Genomic DNA, 15,858 nt, shown 5'->3' on the forward strand with positions numbered 1-15,858 from the left:
ACGTTGTCGTAATGAAATACCCTTGGCACCAGGAAATCTTAAATTACTTAGCAAAATTTTCCGGGGCATTACATTCTCCCCCATTAGGATCATTCGTCCTCGAATGAGGAGTAGAATCCGCCCTAAACGCTTAACACAATATATCCCCCTTTTTTTCACCTACCTCAAGTCCCTAAATTTTAACTAACTCCCAACTTTTTCAGAAATTTCGGCAGAGTCTCCTTTGTAACTAGGTTTATCCACCTGCCAAAGAACTACCAAAACCATCCTAACAACTCATCCACAACTCGACAAAGCACCACAAGGTATATATCCATAACACTAATCTCTACATTATAAGCGCTACATTATCTTAATGTTACCTGAACATGGACTGCACATTCTTTAATCACAACACCTATAAGGTACCTTTCAACTCAAAACCAAATGTTATGCAATCAAGTGAAAATATTTTCTTTATATGACACTTTCGGCCTTCAAGGTGGCCTCCTCAACTTACAAGCTTTGCCATAACACATTTACGGAAACAATCCCAACCTCCGAACTTATCAAGGATGATAGCTAGATACCACGCATAAACTAACTATCCATTAACTTCTCCTTCAATAATTCTCACCGGAATGATATACCAAAGATTCCCAATTACCTTCTTAGACATAGATACATGGAACATCGGAACCATGGAGGGCAACGATACGATAGGGGGGCGGGGGACATCATACTCATAACTTGATCCATCTTTTTCAAGGTTCCACAACTTCTGAAGTGCACTACACCTACTTCATCCTTAAGGACAATTCACATAGCATCTTCTTAGAGGAAACCTTGACAACAGCTTGCTTACTTTATTTGACCCTAAATCTCTATGCTAGACACCAGAGTCGAACACCTGGTGACTTTTAACCATTATTCTGTGGGGGGATAGAATGAATAAGACTATAGAGTTCTTACCCGATATGATTGACCATGGAATGACGCTACCTTTTGACATGCTTGAACCCATACCCTTAATAAATTTACCATAAATAGGAACAACGAGGTTCGAGATTGGACTGGAAATATCTCAAGAATTCATCAATGTAGATGTGTTGAGCAGGGTGTCTTATGAGGTTATATTTTTTTAGGAAACATTAAGCTTACTATGGATCATGATGGCATGATTAATCATTGCGATGAAATCATTTGTTCGAAATAATGAAGCATAGAGTTTAGATGACACATCGGCAATAGAAATCATTTACGGAGGTATATTCAAGTACGTGCCCCCAGTTATCTCCTGGAGTGTAGGAAAGAACAATTTATCAAGAATGAGAATACTCTGGCAAGTTGATCCTATACAAGAGTACTATAATTCAAACCGCTCAACCCTCCCCGATAGTTGATCCTATACAAGAGTACTAAAGATACGACAACTTGTCTTTCAAATTAATATGATATGTGCCAACCCCGTGAAATCCAATATGAACCTCTTACGATAAAATCCACATTGCTAGGACTTCTCAATAGTGTAGGGGGCGGAGGAGGGGGGGCTGGCTGGAGAGGGAATGAACTGCTCCCTATGAGAGTGACACAGTTCTGCTATCATAATTCTCCAACTGCGATACCGGGACACTTTACGGGCAACTTCAATACCAAGAACAAAGTGAGTTATTTATTGCGGAACGATTTAAGTGAGCAAGAAAGTCATATTACAATGGGCAAAGAAAAGATCTTTTTGTGGCGGATTTGTGAAAACCTCAAATTTCTTAGAAACTTACACAGACAAACGATCTACTTCAACTGATATGAATACATATGATAGGAGATGAGATAGGCTCTTATGTTACCAGATAGTGAAAATACTTCGTGATAATATTGACGAAGGAGCAAAATGATTGTTTGAACCAAAGAAACAACCTACACCAAGGAGAAAAGAGTGACTCAAGAAGGATCACAACACCGTGCTGCTTTACATTGAATTTGGCACCATATAGGCAAATTTTTACGACGGTTCATGCGTAAGTACACGTGAGTAGATGTTATCCATTTGAATAAAATGACCTATAAGAAATTTATCAGATATAGTTCCTTGGTAAGGGTCTAGGAAAGCAAGTGGAAATAGTTAACCTCGGATTCCGACTCAATTCAGGAAATCATCATGGGACTCAATTCCTCATGAGGTTGCGAGTAAGATAATTTAAATAAAGAGGCTTCACGAATAATGCATCCCGCTCAAAGAGTAGATACACATAATGGATCATAAGGTTGCCCTAACTTTATCCCAAACCCCATAGCAGTGTAAGAATTGACATATGACAAAGCAAAACCGGTGTCAATTAGAACATATACACCACGAGATTGAAAAGTGAATATACCTGTAACCATACCCAGGAAAGTCTCCGACCTTTGATGCCCCCTCATAGCATAGAACCTATCGGGCCCTCCCGAGCTCTGAATACTACCCCTGACTGCTCCATGCCCTGAAGGCGCTATAGATGAAGTAACTGAAGAACTGGCTGGCTGCGCCACACCCCTGCCTATGATCTAGCGAGATAAATGATAATCTCTTTGAAGGTGACCTGACATACCACACTGGTAGCATACATTGGTACCATAGTGTCATGACCCAAACCGATGGGCCACGACGGGCACCCGGTACCTTACTTAACCGAGTACCAACGTAACGTATCTTTCTTATTACATCATCATGTACATATGACATATGGGCCTAATAGGCCAACATAATCTTTTATAAAGTCAAAACATAGGCCGCTAAGGCCGTACAATCTTTTACGTACACGACACATGTCTACAAGCCTCTAAGAATACATAAATGCCATAAAGGTCGGGACAGAGTCCCGCCATACCAAACAATACACGGCTAAATCATACTAACCAAATGAGCAACTCCGAAGCAAATGGAGCGCACCAACATCTTCCGCTGAGCTGATAACCTACTTGGAGGGCTCTCGACCTGTCTATCGGGACCGGCGGGCATGAAACACAGCGTCCCCAGGCAAAAGGGACGTCAGTACGAATAATGTACCGAGTATGTAAGGCACATAAATAAATACATAAGAGACATGGAAGACATATAAAGTACATGACTCAACCTGTAAGTCTGAATAACTTTGTAAATCATAAATTACTTTTAACATCATGCATATGTGTATGAATGACATGTCGTCTATAGGTACATATTTCATAACATCATCAGCCTCTGAGGGCATTCCATTATATCATATCGGCCACTGTGGGCAAAATCATCATCGTATACCAGCTGATCAGGTGGTGGTGCATATATAACGCCATAACCTTTCCCATATCCCATATACATATATTTACATATATACGCGTATATAACGCTGTTTGAATACATACATATATCCATATATATTTATATACATACATATATATGCGTATATAACGCTATTTGAGTACATACATATATATATGCGTATATAACGCCGTTTGAATCATATTTCAGCCACTGTGGGCAACATCATCATCATATACCAGCTGATCAGGTGGTGGTGCGTATATAACGCCGTAACCTTTTCCCATATCCCATATACATATATACATACATATATACGCGTATATAACATCATCTGGTCATGGGTCAATGCACATGAATGCAGTGCATAAAAGGTACGTCAATAAAATTATTCGGAATGTCATAAGACCATTTTGCCTCTGAGTAATATCATAAAGTAAACTCTTTTCAACTTTCATATTTTTCTAAGACCCATGAACAGATGATAAAATATTATGACACATGGGAATTAAAGAACATAGATATTTCTATTACTTCTATGAGTAGAGTCACTTATGGAATTTGTGCATTTGCACTTTTCGTTCATATCGTATGGATCATGCCAAAAGAAAGAAGGGATAGCCTTAACATACCTGGAGTAGGGAAAACTCCGTATAATATTTCGTTGGAATTTCACGTTACTTCTCATTACCCAACAAATGAATTAGGACAACAACGATCATGATTCTGTATATCTTTGTTGCATCCATAAGGGTGATTAACTTTTGATTATCGGCCCTAATGCTTTTGACGTTCCAATTTGGCATTTGATGATGTGGCCATCTCTTTATGTGCTTAATTGATGCTAGAAAAATTGGCAAGTGTGGTATCTAGTATTTTTTTAAGTTTGCTTCTCTTTTGTATTAAAGGATTGTATAATACCAACTTAAAAAGATTCTACTCTATCAATAGGACTCATGGGAACCAGGTTGTTGAGATGACATTTATTAGAACATGATATATGTATTGTTGTCAAGGAATGTGCCGTCGGCTTCTCATTATAGATAGCCACCTAGGAAAGTTAATTGCTTAGTCACTATATGTGGTAAGCTAGTGCTGCCACATGTCTTTGGAGTATAATTAATTAAGTTTTATCCACTTATTAGTTAATCGGGTAATATTTTATTATCCGGTAATTAATCAATTGCCCGTATAATTTAAAAATTGCCATAAATTACATAAAATTCAACTTATTTTCAAAATACTTTATATATTATACTACCATAGTCATGTGGTACCTTGCATGGTACTAGGTTATAATTATCGAGTATTTTAGCTTGAGCCGTATTTTATCCCAAAATACCAAATTTCAAGGAAATTCATTTTCTTCGACTTGCTTCCCCTCTCACCTTCACGAATTTATTCATCACTTACAATACTTATAATCATCAAATAATCTTTTCCTTGGACTGATGTCAATTACCTTACGACAAATTCAACGTAAAATACTGTAGGGTGCAACATCGTCATAACTTATTACTGCAAAGCGTAACATCACCGTAATGTAATATTGCTGGGTACAACACTGTCGTAACTTAATACCGCAGGACGTAACATCAATCATAATATATTACTACAAAGCATAACATCGACATAATACTGCGGGGCGTAACATTATTCCCTCTTTTGGAACATTCGTCCTCGAATGTTGACTGATGCACTTATCATTTTCATAACTTATATCTTACGAATACTTTAGAACTTCCCTTGTCATCTAGGCAACTGTTCTGTGAATAAGTCCAAAGTCCAGGGCATTCTTCCCTTAGGCCTCCTTCTCACACCACAACTTATAGTCGGAATCTTTCCAATCTCGTAACTGTTGCTACCTTTAATCGTGTAGCCTGTATGATTTTGACCTTGTGTATGTGTCCAATCTCTAGGTTTCATATGTAGAGCTTGATAAGATGTCCCTTTGGGCATCTATGAGTATACTGATGTTTTTTGCTCGGTATTTTGTTGAATTCACGAATATTGCTATATCTTATCGCATAGGTCTGTTTAGCCATCCGTATGAATTTACTGCATACTTGGCACTAGGCCATATTTCAAAAATCTTTTTCCCCCACATTTCACATCATTTCCACTTTCAGCATTAATCTTGCAATTTAAGATAATGGGCACATACGAGGGCAATTCATGTTGTAAGCATAGAGAGAATTTCACATAGTTTGGCATAATAATCACAGTTTAAAGTTGACTTGAAATCTAGGCATTTTAGCACATAGTTCACATTCTTCACACATCCTCAATTTACCAAGAATAGCATATTGAACACATTGAGACACACCTTTCACATATATTCTTGCAACACCAATTCACTTGAAATTCAAGTACTATATCAATCAAATTTCTAACTTACAACATTTGTATAGACACCAAGGGAGCTCAATTTCTAAGAAGAGGGGGTTTTAGTCATACATACCTCAATAGAGCTTTCCTTAAATTCTTATAATAATTCTGGAACTCTTAGCAACTTCGATCTATTTTATGAGAATTACAAGTTGAACCAAAAATTAGAGAGATAATCAGGATTCTAGCTCATTTGAGCATATTATCAAGCACTAAGTGTGCATTATAATTTTAAGACCTTTTTGTGAGAGATTCTACATTCCTACACCCCATTTATTACATTTTTAGCTCATAATCTCCCCATACCCTTTTATCATACATGCATGCAAGATAATCGACCCTTATACCCATGAACCCACTTGCTAATTACTTATTTTATTAGTAATTTCGAAATCAAATGTTAGGGCACAAGTTCTTACCTCTTAGGATGAAGGCTTAGTAACTTTACTTGATAATCTTCGAAGATTTGGGCAAGAATTGAATCGTCACCTGGTGAGGATCACTTTCTCCTTCTAGAACTCTTTCTCTCACTCTAAATATAGTAGAAAATAGCACAAGAGGTCTAATGGGGTGTTTGTAATGGAATGGGGTCGGGTTTTAAAAGTTAGAAAATAGGAGCCCTAACTCAATCTGCGGTCGCATAACTGATATGCGTCCCGCAAAAGGGACCGCAAAAGTAGCCCTCAAAACTTGAATATTCTGCCCGGGTATGCGACCAATCATCGGTTCGTATACCTATTTTGCGGTCGCATAATGCATCGTAGAACTGCCCTTCGCAAAAATCCCAAGGAGGTTATGCGACGACTATACGGGCATATGGATTATGTGATCACATAATTGGCTGCATAGTTATCCTCAAAATTAGCCAACATTCTGTCTCACTCTGCGGCAGCTATGCGGCGCACATTTCTATTATGCAGCCGCATAATGGGCTGCAGAAACCCGCTCTTTTGAAAAACATTTTTCCTTAACTTTTTAATGCACAGATCAATCAAAAAATTTATAACACATATTCTTAACTTGGCACTACGATATTTTTGGTTTTTGAGTAAAACTTTCACGGGGCCTTACATGGCGAAGACATCAAAAACTGTTCCGCAAAAGGAAAAAGCCTCTTCATCGTGACCGGCCGGTCGACAAAACCTCAGTGGAGCCGCGCCTTGAGGAATGCGCTCCCGAGATGGGGTGTGATCTTTCTTTTGACCTTAAAGTCGAGAAAACTTCTTCTGTCCCTAGCCGATGTGAGCCAATGTCTAGGTACATGTGCTCGATAACTGAGAGCAACCTCGAGCAGGTCAAGGAAGACTGCCATTGGGAGAAGAAAGAGGTGGTGATTCCGTCTCCCGATGAAGATATCACTACCTACATAGAAGGGTTTCTAAGTGTTTATACTTATCCTTTCACGTTGGGCCCTGTCGATCCCGTCATTCATCAACTTCTGTTACCAATACCAAATAACTCTAGGCTAGATCCACCCTTCCTTTTGGTACATTTTCATTTTGTTCGATTTTTCGCGAGCAAAAAAAAAAAGAACGCCTTTCACCCTCGACCATCTCATCAGGATGTATAGGCCCCGTCTTTTTCAAGGTGGGTTGATAAAGCTTCAGCGTCGGGCCACCAAGATGTTGTTCTCGAGCATAGACAAGGACAAGCATCGAGGGTGGATGGGTCGGCTCGTTCAAGTGAAAACTTCCGGCCATGAAGATGACATTTCCCAAGAAGTGGAATATGGAGCGTAAATTCGATCCTTCATTTAACTTTTATTTACTGTTTTGTTTCCTTTGCATCTTTTTACTAACATACTTTTATGTGATGTAGCGATCTCTTGGATGCCTGGTGCAATTCCGGACCTCGAGAGCTGAGTTCGTACCCTAGCTTCGACCTCCTCGTATATTGAGTGCTCGGTGTGATTTAGCAAGGGGCCGATGGGAGGACAAAAATCATGGTAAGACTTTTCTTTACGTATGTGATGGTCTTAAAATGTTTCCCTCTTATACTTACTTGATTTCTGTTCATACAGGCCTTGTAAAAGATGCCGTAATGAGGCCCCCATCCAGGGAGGAGGAGGTTCCGCCCCCGGTCCCCAAGCCGTTGAAGGAAAAGAAAAGAAAAAATGTCTCGCCCTCCAATACTCTAAAGCCCAAGAAGAGCAAGGCTAGTAGGTTGAAAAAGGATATTATCGCCCTTCCTGTTGATGTAGCTCAGCGCCTAAGAGAGGAAGAAGAGGAAAATGAAGATGTTGACTTTGAGCTAGTAGCTCAAATGAAGAGGAATATCGAGGCTCCGAAGGCTGCTGAGCTGGTGATGATCGAAGAGGTTCAGCCTCAGACTGAAGATATCTCGGAGGGTGGCTCGAGCAAAGTCCTCAAGTCCTTGGGGGATGAAGATGCCTTCCGTCTTGATGAGAAATCGATGGATGTGCCTGAAGGGGCCGGTTCTGAGGCTTTTCGGAATGAAGAGAACTCCCCAAGTGACTTACTTGGGGCAATAAACGTTGATGATTCACCGCCCCTCCCCACATTTTTCGAAGGGAAAATTCAGGAAGCCCAGGCCATGGAGACCCTCTATGTGTGAATGGCCCACAAAGGGGAAAACCTTTTTCGATCTGGGTGATGTATCAAGTATCTTCGATGAGGCTCAGCGACTCCTAACCTAGGTAAACCTCAGCTCCCTTTATCAATAGTATGTTTGCCTTTATTTCCTCTTGCCTGATTTTCTTTCTTTTTTCATAGGCCTTGACGCTTCATTGGGAAGACTTTTCTAAATCCTGGGCCGAGCTGAACCCGTGAGAACCTGATCTTAAAAGGCTCACGAAGGAGAGAGATACCCTCAAACTCTTCAGTGGGAAAAAGGAAGAGGAGATCAAGGACCTCCGAGCTGAACTAGCCATAGCTCACAAAGAGTAGACGGACCTGATCGAGCAGGTAATGAAGAGTTTTATTAGAAGTTTGATGTATCAATTCGGGGATGACAACTAATACTTTGATCTTAAAGGTTCAATAGAAGGTTGAAAAGATCGAGCAACTCCGTGAGGAAGCCAACATGATGAAGGTAGAGACTTTATGGTGGAAGCAAAACATGGACTGCCTTGCCTTGGAGAAGTATATAGCTCGAGTCCAACTGTCAACGGTTGAACGCCAACTCCAAAGTATGAAGGAAGAAAGTTTTTCCCGAGCCAAGAAAATTAAGGAGCTCGAGGATCAGTTGGATGCTGATCTAGCAAAGGCCGCAACTGGTGTAGAAAGAGTAAAGGCTTAAGTGGAGGAGATCGTGGCCGTCTACCGAGATGACGCTAAAGCTGCTCAAGCTCGAGAGAGAGAAGTGATTGGCACCTCTCAGACTCGATCATACTGGGCTATCAAACATGCTAAGTACTAGTCTCGAAGAGAGACTCTCGAGGAGATCCATGATCGTGGCTTCGACCTTGCTGTCGATATCGAGAATGTGAAAGTACTCGAGGCCGAAGCTAAATCGCTACTTTCATATGATGATGATGACTCGAGGAGAGTGAGTGGATCCGAGAGTGGAGATTCTAGTGACGAAGATGCAGCTCCTGAAGAAAATTAAGCACTTAGGATTTTTCCCTCTTTTTTGGATTTTTTGTGTATGATCTTGACCGACCCATGCAAATTTTTCAATATATATATATAAAATGATTCCTCTCTTATCCCGACTTTTGTCTTACGAAAATTCCAATTTGCTTTTCGCCTTAAGACAATTTTAATACACTTTGTACCTTGATAGAATTTTGACTCACTTCGTGTCTTGTGAAAATTTTGTTTGTGAATCCAAAACATAGGCAACTGGATCGAATTCAGACTAATAGAATCTCTATAACCGAGTGAGTATTTTCTTGAACTTGAAGTAGAAAAGACCTTATTTTAGTTGTGTGAGGTTGTATTCTCGAACTCAAAAATATAATGGCCTTTAGGCTCTTGAATTGGGCCGATACGGCCTCAAAAGAATGACCTTTTTCCCTTTTCGGCTTAAAAGTTTAATCATATAAAAATTTGCTATGCCTTAGTATGAGGTAAATCCATACTCATTAGGATTTTCGAGGGTTAATGTTATTGAAAGCCTTTACTTTGTTATACCTTAGCATAAGGTTGTTCGTGAGTTCGAATAATTTGGTACCCCTTAAGGTTTTTGAGGGTTGATGTTATCGAACCTTTTGTAATTTTGCCGAGGGTAGCCTTTTTTAACTGGTTTTATGAAAATATTAGAAGGTCTGTTTTATTATAGAATTCGGACGTCTCCGAACCGTGCTAGTTTGGCCGTAGTCTTTAACTTGAGATTTCCCTTTGGGCTTGTTTCTCAATTTCACTTTGAACTTGTTCAAAGCGTCAGTCCCCGAGTGTGAGTCCCGTGGCCCGTAAAGGTGAGGGTTGCTTTTTTAAGGTCTTATAATCTTGAAGTTTAATAATTCGAGCATGTCAATTTTTGGATGGCAGTCCCCGAGTACGGGGTTGATTGTTCGAGCTTTAGTTGCGATTGGCGCTTGAGCCGGTTTCCGCAATAAATCATAAGTATGAAATTGTAAAATAGAAATTTCACTAAGGCATGGAACATCAGGTAAGGAAAAAATACTTCTTTCAATATATCATTCATGCGTACATGTTCATTAGGTCTTGAGTAATCTACATGGACATGGTTCATTTGACCGTTTGTCCCTTTATAAAATTTACCTATCGAGTCCCTGTTGACATGAAGTATTTTCCTTGAAAACATAACATCCGAAGGTGATGCCCCCCAGTATTCGAGGTTGATTTGTAAAGAAGCCTCGGATACTGTTGAATTGCTCTAAGTTAGCATGAACAATGGTTGCCTCATTAAAAACCATGCCACAAAAACCCATTTGGAATAAAAATCAGTCGAAGGGAAAAAGACTGCAACGCGTGCTTTCAGGCCTAAGGACTTCATTTTTGGAGAGAGCTTCAATTTCTTCGATTGAACACCTGCAACAAGTTAGTATAAAATATAAATGAAAAAGGAGAAGGTCATACCTTAGCAATAATATCGTTTGAGGAGTGATATGTTCCAATTGTTCGTCGTTCATTATTTCAATTTTGTAAAATCCTTTTCCGACGATATTGAGGACCTGATACTGTCCCTCCCAGTTAGATCGAGCTTTCCCTCATTTGGGTCTCGAGTGTTGATGGTGATTTTTCTCAAGACTAAGTACATAATTTTGAAGTGTCAAAGATTGGCTCTTCGATTGTAATATCTCTCGATTCGTTGTTTCTGGGCGGCCATTCGAACAAGGGCAGCTTCCCATTTTCATCTAGCAATTCGAGGCTTGTATTCATATCCTCCTCTATTGTGTATCGAAACCTGACGCTAGGTTCTTTGACTTCGACTAAGATCAGTGCTTCAGCGCCATATACTAAGGAGGACGGTGTTGCCCCCGTACTAGATTTTGTCATTGTTCGATATGCCCAAAAGACTTTGGGAAAAATTTCACTCCATTTTCCCTTAGTGTCGTTCAACCTTTTCTTTAGATTCTGAATGATGGTCTTGTTTGTCGATTCAGTCTGTCCGTTCCCACTAGGATGATATGGCATTGACAAGATCCTTTTTATCTTGTTATCTTCGAGGAACTTTGTTATTTTGCTGCCGATTAATTATTTTCCATTGTCGCATACGATCTCGGCGGGTATCCCAAATCGGCATACGATGTGATCACAAATGAAATCTATGACTTCTTTTTCTCTTACTTTCTCGAAAGTCTGTGCTTCAACCCACTTAGAGAAATTGTCAGTCATAAATAAAATGAATTTAGCTTTACTTGGGGCTGGTTGTAGAGGGCGGACAATATCCATTCCCTATTTCATAAACGGCCATGGGATAAGACTGAATGAAGTTGCTCTCCGGTCTGGTGGATCATCGGTGCATGTCTTTGGCATTTGTCGCATTCGAACGAACTCCTTAGTATCTTTTTCTATATTAGCCCAATAGTATCCTGCTCTGATGACTTTGTGTACTAGTGATTCAGCACTGGAATGGTTCCCACAAGTACCCACGTGAATTTCCCATAGGACATATTCGATGTCTCCCGGACCCAAACATATTGCCAACGGTCCATCGAACATCCTTCTATATAATGTTCCATCTTCGGCCAATGTGAATCGTGCAGCCTTTGTTCGCAGAGTCCTTAATTCCTTAGGGTTCAATGGAAGCTTCCCATTTTTTAGATACTCGATATACTTGTTCCTCCAATCCCAAGTTAGGCTTGTGGAGTTTATTTCAGCGTGGCCTTCTTCAACCATAGACATTGGAAGTTGAACGACAGTCCCTGAGCTAATTTCGCCATCTTCGACTGATGACCCCAAATTTACAAGGGCATCGGCCTCACTGTTCTGTTCTCGAGGTATATGCTGTAGGGTCCATTCTTTAAACTAGTGTTGGGTGGCATGTAGCTTGTCCAAGTACCCTTGCATTCGATCTTCTCGAACCTTGAATATCCTATTAACTTGGTTAACCACAAGTAGGGAGTCACACTTGGCCTCGATGACCTCTGCTCCCAAGCTTTTAGCCAGCTCGAGACTTGCAATCATGGCCTCATACTCGGCCTCATTGTTAGTCAACTTAGGGGTTTTGATAGATTGTCTAATTGTATTGGCTGTGGGAGGCTTCAAAATGATGCCTAGTCCGAACCCCTTCACATTCGAAGCGCCATCTGTGAAAAGGGTCCATATCCCCGAAGATGTACCCGTTTTTAACAAAAGTTCCTTTTCGACCTCGGGTATGAGGGTTGGCGTGAAGCCGGACACGAAGTCTGCTAAGACTTGAGACTTGATGGCCATTCAGGGTTGATACTCGATATCATACCCACTGATTTCGATGGCCCATTTAGCTAATCAGGCCGAGAGTTCGGGCTTGTGCAGATCATTACGAAGAGGGTAAGTGGTTACCACACGAATTGGGTGGCACTGAAAATATGGTTTTAATTTTTCTAGAGGGGCTTAGTACAGCAAGCAATAATTTTTCTAAGTGTGGGTACCATGTCTCAGCTTTACCTAAAGTTCGACAGACATAGTAAATAGGAAATTTTGTACCTTGCTCTTCTCGAACTAGGACACCACTTACTGCGACTTTCGAGACTGTCAAATATACGTAAATTTAGTCATCCGCTTTCGGAGTATGAAGCAATGGTGGGCTCGAAAGATAACACTTTAGTTCTTCTAACCCCTGTTGGCATTCCGGGGTCCAAGCAAAATTGTTCTTCTTTTTGAGTAGTGAGAAGAACCTGTGACTTCGATCTGAAGACCTTGAGATGAACCGGCCTAAGGCGGGTATCTACCCTATTAACCTTTGCACAACTTTGACATTGTCAACCACTGTGATGTCTTTGATTGCCTTGATTTTATCGGCATTGATCTCTATCCCCAAATTTGACACCAAAGCCGAGGAACTTGCCCGAACCAACCCCGAATGCACATTTCTCAGGATTGAGCTTCATGTTGTATTTTCTCAATATATTGATATTTTCCTGCAAATGTGTTAAATGGTCCTCTGTGCAGGGACTTAAGTAGCATATCATCAATATATACTTCCATTGATTTACCTATTAGTTCTTCAAACATTTGATTCACTAAGCGTGGGTAAGTAGCACCAGCTTTTTTTAACCCAAACGGCATTATATTATAATTGTAGGCACCATACTTAATGATGAATGAAGTCTTTTCCTGATGCTTTTAGTTCATTTGAATTTGATTGTACCCGGAATAAGCGTCGATAAAACTAAGGATCTCGTGGCCGGCCATGGCATTGATCATGCAATCGATATTCGGCAGAGGAAAAGAGTCTTTGGAACATGCTTTGTTAAAATCTTTATAATCTATGCAGATTCTAAGTTTGTTCCCCTTCTTCGGGACTACAACTACGTTTGCTAACCATTCGAGATATTTTACTTCCCAGATGGACCCTATTTTGAGAAGCTTAATTACCTCGTCCTTGATGAATGCATGTTTTACCTTGCGTTGGGGCCTTCTATTTTGTTTTACCGGTCTGAACTTCGGGTCCAGGATCAATCGATGTGTTGTTATCTCTTATGGGATTCCTGTCATATCCAGGTGGGACCAAGCAAAAAAATCCATGTTATTTAAAAGGAATTGAACGAGCTTTTTCCTTAGGTCGGGAGTTAACCTCGTGCGCGGGTATACCTTTCGATCGGGAAGGTGCTCGATCAATATAATTTGTTAGAGCTCCTCGATCGTTGACTTCGTTGAATCAGAATCATCGGGGGTCAAGAAGATTCGAGGTATCATAAAATCTTCATCCTCGAAGATCTCTTGCTCCTCCGACTGGGCCGAGGCCGGTACCTGTGGTTGCTATTTGACTTTTTGTTTTTCCTTTAGCTCTGATTCCTTTGCTAATGAAAGCGTTGATACCTGTACTACTTCGTCGATTGCAAACATCTCTTTGGCTGAGGGTTGTTCTCCGTACACCGTTTTGATTCCTTCCGACATTGCAAATTTCAAGACTTGATGGAGCGTCGAAGGTACTGCCCTCATATTATGAATCCAAGGTCTTCCGAGCAGCACGTTGTATCTCATATCACCTTCGATTACATGGAAATTTGTCTCCTGGATAGCCCCGGCCACATTTACTGGCAACATGATGTCCCCTTTCATGGTTTCACTTGCCATGTTGAAACTGTTGAGTACTCGAGTTGCAAGCATGATTTGATCCTGGAGGCCGAGTTGTTCTACGACCCTCAATCGAATAATGTTTTCCGAGCTACCTATATCAACCAACACACGTTTAACTTGAATATTATTCATAAGAATAGATATTACCAGTGCATCGTTGTCAGACTGTTCGATCCTTCTGCGTCCTCATCGTTGAAAGATAAGGTATCTTCTGGTAAGTAGTCTCGGGTATGCTTCTCCATTGTGATTGTCACTTTGGTGCATTTAAATATCGGGCCTTAAAGAATATCAACCCCACCAACGATCATATGAATTATGTGTTGCGATTCCTCATGTTCGTTTTTCCTATTTGCATCCCTATCTCCGAAGTAATTTTTAGCTCGGTCACTAAAGAACTCTCGAAGGTGACCCTCATTTAATAAACGAGCTACCTCCTCCCTTAACTGTCTGTAGTCTTCGATTTTGTGACCATGGGTTCCATGGTGTTTGCATAATTGATTAGGGTTCCTTTGAGCCTGATCGGTCTGTAGGGGTCTGGGACACCTAGTTTCCTTGATTCGTCCAATGGTTGATACAATGCCTGATGCATCAATGTTGAAGTTATATTCTGATAATCGTGGCTCTTCTTTGGGCTCCACATGTTTATCCAAGACACTCTTACTCATGATCCCTAGGAAACGTTTTCCTCGATCATTCCAAATGGGATTACGTCCCGATCCATTATTTCTGCGAATGGCGATGTATGGTTGGTATCGATCTCTATTTGATTGGGTCTCTCTGTCGATGTCTCTTTGAATCCTGCCATTGGATCTATTTGGTTAAACGGAACCGGAAGGGGCTCCTAACTGATCATCCTCGACTCTAATCTTTGACTGTTATCGATTATGTACATCAACCCAGGTCACAGCTGAATATTGAATCAAATTCTGCTTTAGTTGTCGTGATACTACCGAACGTCGCTTGTTCAAACATTGAGTGAAGGCTTGGGCAGCCCAATCATCAGTGACGGGGGGCAGGTCCATGCGTTCCCTCTGGAATCGAGATATGAATTTCCTTAACATTTCATTGTTCTTTTGTCTCACTTTGAAAAGGTACAACTTCCTAGTCGCAACCTTTATTGCTCCGGTGTATGCCTTTACGAACAAATCAGCAATCATGGCGAAGGAATCAGTGGAATTGGGCGGCAAATTATGGTACCATATCATTGGCCCCTTCGATAAAGTTTCTCTGAATTTTTTCAACAGAACAGATTCAATTTCATCATCCTCTAAGTCATTTCCTTTTATCCCGCATGTATAAGAAGTGACATACTCATTAGGATTAGTAGTTCCATTGTACTTGGGAATTTCTGGCATGTGAAACTTCTTTGGAATGGGCTTCGGAGCCGCACTTGGTGGGAAAGGCTTTTGTACGAACTTCTTCGAATCTAAACCCTTTAGAATCGGGGGTGCTCCCAGTATTTGATCAACCCGTGAGTTGTATGTTTCTACCTTTTTTCATTAACCTCAATTTTCTTTTCTCCTGATTCAATCCGTTTGGTGAGCTCCTCGAGCATCTTCATGA

Source organism: Nicotiana tabacum, chromosome 8 (assembly GCF_000715075.1).
Source record: "Nicotiana tabacum cultivar K326 chromosome 8, ASM71507v2, whole genome shotgun sequence".
NCBI lineage: Eukaryota > Viridiplantae > Streptophyta > Magnoliopsida > Solanales > Solanaceae > Nicotiana > Nicotiana tabacum.